This window comes from Lynx canadensis, chromosome D1 (genome assembly GCF_007474595.2).
Source record: "Lynx canadensis isolate LIC74 chromosome D1, mLynCan4.pri.v2, whole genome shotgun sequence".
Classification (NCBI taxonomy): Eukaryota; Metazoa; Chordata; class Mammalia; order Carnivora; family Felidae; genus Lynx; species Lynx canadensis.
The window spans coordinates 111795444-111801443 of record NC_044312.2 but is presented as its reverse complement, the minus strand read 5'-3'; positions in this window follow the sequence as shown (position 1 = coordinate 111801443).

Below are 6000 nucleotides of genomic sequence, written 5' to 3'. Positions count from 1 at the left end.
TGGGGAGGTAAAATGAGCAAGCAAACACCAACCTCTAGAGAGCTTAGGTAACTGCTTTCTAGAGCTGTTGGGTGGGGAAAGGATTGGAACAGAACACCCACTCTTCCAATCCCACCTCTCAGAGGACTCTCCCTCCCCCCTCCAAGCATAGCCTCAGCCAACCTTTCCCCCTTTTGATCCCCAACTACTAATTACAAGCTCTTCATGAAGCAGAGAGGGGCCTTGGGGATGCTTTCTCTGCCAATTAGAGCTGGTTCGGGAAGATAACTACGAATGGGGCTCCTTGCTGGGTGCCAGGCACCCACTCCTTCCCACCCATTGCAAAATGTGCTCTGTGATCTTGCTTGATTCTGGAACCAGCAGCCCTCCCATGGAGGCCCCATACCCCAAGGCTCCCGGAACCTGAGTGGTGGGGGGGGGGGGAGGAGTGGCAGCTTTCAGGAGCTGCTCTTGGCAGCCTAGGTCCCAGGACCTGTTGGAACAAGGGATTCAGCCAGGCTGCTTGGATGAAGTCGAGGAGTTCCCCATCCAGTGGACAGGTAATGACTAATTATAGTCTTTATCTGAGCTCTTACCTGGAGCATTGTGTTAAGCATGTTACATTAATTGCCCTAATATCCCCCATGAAGTGACAAGCCCTCATCTTCCAGGTGAGGAGACAGAGGTTTAGAGTTCGGGGAACAATGCAAGGACAAGACAGAAAGCAGTTAAGACTAGGATCTGAACCCAGGTCTCTCCGACTCCAGAGCCTGTGTGTTTGGACTGAGGTGTGTGCCCATCTGGTTTTCAAACCTATTTCTTCTAGGCTCATCTCGGTCTCTGCAAATGGCTCATCCTTTTCCTCGTTGCTCAGACTAAACCCCTGGGAATCATCCCTCTTCCCTTTTCCCACAAACAGCTGATTTAGAAACCAAACCTTGTTGTCTCTACTTCCAAAATATGCCCTGAATTGGCCCAGTCTCTCTGGCTACACCTCCTCTACCCTCTCCAGCTTTGTCTACTGGGATGCCCTTCTCACTGCCTTCCTTGTACAGCACCCCCCCCCAAGGTAGCCTGAGTGGTACTTTGAAAAACTTACTCAGACCAGTTGCTCTCCTGCTTAACACCTTCCCTTGGTTTCACATTCTGCTCAGAACAAAATCCACAGTTCTTACCTCCAGGGCCCCGCACGATCAGCCCCTCCCTCCTTCTCGCCCTCACCTCCGTTCTAAGCCCTTGCTTCTTCTGCTTCAGGTGCACAAGTCTTTCAAACATTTTGAGAAAGCCTAACTCTGTTCATTCCTCAGGACCTTTGCCTTTACTGTTTTTGTGTCCTTTCCAGGTCTTCACATGGCTGACTTCTCATCAGGTCTCAAGTCAAACGTTACGAGTCTTGCCCCGACCACTTAACTGAGGTGCTCCACCCCCAAAACTGGTCTCTAGCCCACCTTCAAGCACTCATCGCTCTCCAAAGAGGAGGAAGCAAGATGGCGCCCGGAGTAGGTAAGAGGTCTTCCTGGAGGATTTAGAGGTAACACTGATCTCAAAGGAAGGAGACCCTGGAGAAGAGGAGCAGGGATGGTAAGTAAGGTGCAGAGGCAGGAATATACGCGGTATAAATGTGGGCTGCTGGGGGTGGGGGGGAGCTGGGAACCCAGGGCTTATACCTAGCAAACTCCTACTCATCCTTTGATACCCAGTCTCAATGACCCCACATTTAGGAAGGCTTCCCTAAACCACCCCACTCCCATCCTGGACAGAGATGATAATAATGATATCAATGGTGATGCAAATAATAAGCAGAACGGTCATTAAGCACCTTCCATGCCAGGCACAAGGTGTGTATCTTATGTGCATTGTCTTGTCTAACACCACAATAATCATCCCCATTTTTCAGGTGAGAACCTGAGGGTCGGTCACTGAGACACCCCCCCACCCATCCATAGTTGGTTTATACCTTCTCAAGCTACAGAACTTCCCTGAGTCACCATAAGGATTTATTTGTCTTCTGACTGTTTCCCCTTCTTCCATGTCCATATACACACACTGGGAATGCCACCAGGGCAGGGACAGTCTGATCGTTTTCTGGATCCCTGGAGCCTAACAGAGGAAGTGACTGAGTGAAAATTGTTTGAATGTTGGATGGATGGATGGATGGATGGATGGAAGGGTAGATGGATGGATGGATGGTTGGATGGATGGATGGATGGATGGATGGAAGGAAGGAAGGGTAGATGGATGAATGGATGGTTGGATGGATGGATGGATGGATGGATGGATGGCCTGCCGGCTCGCTGGATTGCTGGTTGGCTGGCTGGCTGGCTGGCTGGCTGGATGGCTGCGTCGCTGCGTGGTTGGGTAGCTGGCCTGGCTGGCTCGATGGTCGCTCGCTGGCCGGCCGGCCGGCCGGCCGGCTCGCTGGCTGGCTGGCTGGTTGGCCGGGTCGCTGGCTGGCTGGCTGTTGCTGGCTGGCTGGCTGGCTGGCCGGCCGGCCCGGTCGCTGGCTGCCTGGCTGGTTGGCTGGCTGGCTGGCTGGCTGCCGGCCGGCCGGCTCGCTGGCTGGCTGGTTGGCTGCTGGCTGGCTGGCTGGCTCTGGCTGCGTCGCTGCGTGGTTGGGTCGCTGGCTGGCTTGGCTCGCTGGGTCGCTCGCTGGCCGGCCGGCCGGCCGCCGGCTCGCTGGCTGGCTGGCTGGTTGGCTGGCTGGCTGGCTGGCTGCGTCGCTGCGTGGTTGGTCGCTGGCTGGCTGGCTCGCTGGTGGCTCGCTGGGCCGGCCGGCGCCGGCCGGCCGGCCGGCCGGCCGGCCGGTCGCTGGCTGGCTGCTGCTGGTTGGCTGGCTGTCTGGCTGGTTGGTGGCTGGCTGGCGGCCGTGTATTGGCTGGCTGGCTGCTCGCTGGTTGGCTGGCTGCTGGCTCGTCGCTGGGTGGGTGCGTAGCCGGCTGGCTATAGCGGGTAGATGGATGTGTGGGTAGATGGATGGATGGGTAGATGGGTGGATGAATTATTGTATAAAGAAAGGGTCTCTACATCCTCCCATCCCTCCAAAATGGTTAGTTTTGTGAGTACTTCAGTGTCGCCTGTTGAAAGATGGCTCTTTTGTGTGCAGGGGGCCAGGGGCTAGGCCCTGCCCCTCCCACCTTCCCCAGCCACATTCTTCCTCCCTCCCGGTCACTCCCTTGTTAGGCCTCATATCCTGGCACCGACTTGAGGGGCTCAGCTTTCTGGGAGGCTCTGAATGAAACCTCCATGATCCTCACTCCCCCACCCCTTGCAGATGCCTCTGGCGTTGGCCTCCCCCTCCTCGGCCTCCCAAATCCAGTCCCCCAGCCGGCCCCCACCCCCAGCCCAGAGTCAGTCACCATCACTGCAGCTGTCCACACTCACAAAGCCCGACTGTTCGATAAGGCTGTGCCAGCTGGAACGAGACACTTCCCGTCCGACGGGAGGTTCTGCACGGAGCCTGAGGGCAGCTGTCGGCTCGGGGGCGCAGAACCGGATCTGGGGCCTACCCAGGGCCAGCACCCTCCCCGCGCCCCCTCCCTCGGCGGAGGCTCCCTTAGGGCTGGTCTGGGGTCCCAGAATTGGCTTCTCAGATTGAAAGAATGGGATGGAGACTCTGAGAAGGAGGCTTTAGCTGCTCCTCCCTCCTCAACCCGTGTAGCTCCTGACCCCGGGTTCCAGCACCTTAGGAGAGTCTGGGTGCTGGCAGAATTTGGGGACCGTCTCCCAAGGGTGGTGCTGTCCTCCTTAGTCATCAGCCACCCGTGATGGGGACCGTGCATGGAACACGCTTTGCCAACATGGCCACCAGGGAGGCCAGAGCAGGGCCTCAGTCCTCTCTCTGGAAGAGTCTGGAAAAACCATCCACGGAGGGTCTTGAGGGCCGCCGAGACCGCCACTCCGGCCCCTTCAGGTTCACAGCTCACGAGGCGCTCACCAAACGGCTGCTTTTTGAGCACCTACTGTGTGCCAGGCAGGAGACTCCAACAGGCCGAACCCCTGCCCTCATGGATCCTGTTCTCAAAGCACAGCCGCCTCTGCCTGGGGCCGACCCTGCCCGCAGCGCCCCGACCCCGGGCCCTGCCGGGCCCTGCCTTTTCTGGCTCCGATCCCTTCTAAAAGGCTCTAATTACATCCTGGGAGAAACAATTGGGATGAATCTGAGGGTTTTTTTTTTTCTCTCTCCCCAAGGCCAGGCCTGTTTAATAACTTAATTAAATAAACAGAATTATAATTATAATGTTAATATTTCCTTTCTGTAAAGCCGCACTTTCTGCTGGAAGAAGCTTCTCTCTGGGGAACGGGAGCTCCCCGCAGCCCCCAGCACCTCCCCTGTGCGCTCCTGGCCCCGCTGCCTTCCCCACCACCCCCCCCCCAGGGACCCAGCAGAGCTGGCTGGAACCCCAAGCCAGGGAGAAGAGCTACGTCCCCTCCATCCTGAGTGTTTACAGTTGAGCTCAACCCACACGATGGAAATTACTCTGAAGTTCCTAATTGCACATTTCCTTCCTCCAACCATTTTCTTTTGACAGTCGACTTTGAAAACATTCACCACTTAATTCTCCCCAGGCAGGAAGCGGGAGAAGGAAGGAGGATGCTGAAGGGGGCGCCAGCACCACCCCCAGTCTGCTCTGGTGTCTCCAGCAGGCACCCTGGAGTCCCAGGAGGTGAATCCTGCCCCCCCCGCCCCCACCAACCTCCCGCCCACCCACCCCCACCTGCTAGGTGACCTAGACCTTTACCTCCTTGAGTCTCACCCCCTCATTCGTAAAATGTGATAAAGATCCATCTGCAAAGTCATGGTGTGAGATCGCTGGGCTGGCACGTAGTAGGTGTTCAGTAAACGTTAGGCTCTTTCGGCTCGGTTTGTCGGGAGACACGCAACAGGTACAGACAGGATTCTCCCAGCTACTGGCTCCGCAGGCTCACAGCACGGAGAGGTTAGCAGAAGCCTGCCCTCGCCAAGGACATGAAACGAGGCAAGACAGAGAGGGAAGCTTAGCGAACATTGGCAATGACCCCTGTGGGTCACTGTGGAGGCAGCTGGGTGGGCTTTAGGGATCGGACAGACTAGGGTCCGGTTCTGGACGTACGTGTACTTGGGAATGTCACCTGGTTCCGTGGACCTTCTGCATCCCCGCTGTGAAACGGGCGGTGGAACATTCAGGATTGTGCAGAGCACGTGAGGCGGGCAATGTGCGTAAGGTTTTGCAGAGGGCGGCAGCATTCCTGCCCCAGGGCTGGGGGTAGCAGGGGGCCTCAGCTCCAGGGGCGAGGTGGCAGGTAGGGCCCCAGGGTCAGGAGACACCCTCGGCTGGTGCTACAGCCCAGCTGCGGGAGCACCTGGGGCCTCCATGGCCCATTCTGCCCAAGACTCTGACCCCTCCGTCCATACCCGGGCCCTGGAGCCAGGCAGCCTGGCTTCAGCCCTTACTGGCTGTGTGGCCTTGAGCAAGCCACTGAACCTCTCTGGGCCTCTGTCTCTAAACCCAAACACTGGGTACAATTACTGCGTGGCTGGGCTGATCGGTGAGTTAATGCATATCACCTCGGGTCCCGGCACACAGTAGGCGCTCAATAAACGTTAGCATAATGTCCATGACTGTTAGCCGTTCATTCCTAAGCTTGGTGCCAGCCCTGGGCGTCCCTGGAGCTGAGCTCCCCAGCCACCTCCCCAGGCATCATCCAGACAGAGGTCAGGATGCACTTTCTCTGCTTGGAGCTCCTCTCCTGTCCCCACCGCCTGGCCTCCCTTGTCTGGAGGCCCGGCTCTGACACGGCCCTCCTCCTGGTGGCTTTTCCCGGCCCGGGTTGCGGGTTACCCCAGCTGGACCCCGCACTCCGCACACCCCTCTCTCAGCACTCCCTACGTCCCTCGTAGGTCACATGGGGGCCTATGTCCCACTGGACCCGGGCTCCTGGAGGGCAGGGCTATGGCTTACCTCTGGGTAGCCATACCCAGAGGGATAGGGAAGTAAGCCTAAAGCGGTCACTTTGGAGGTGCCGCGGGGAAACCCACCGTGA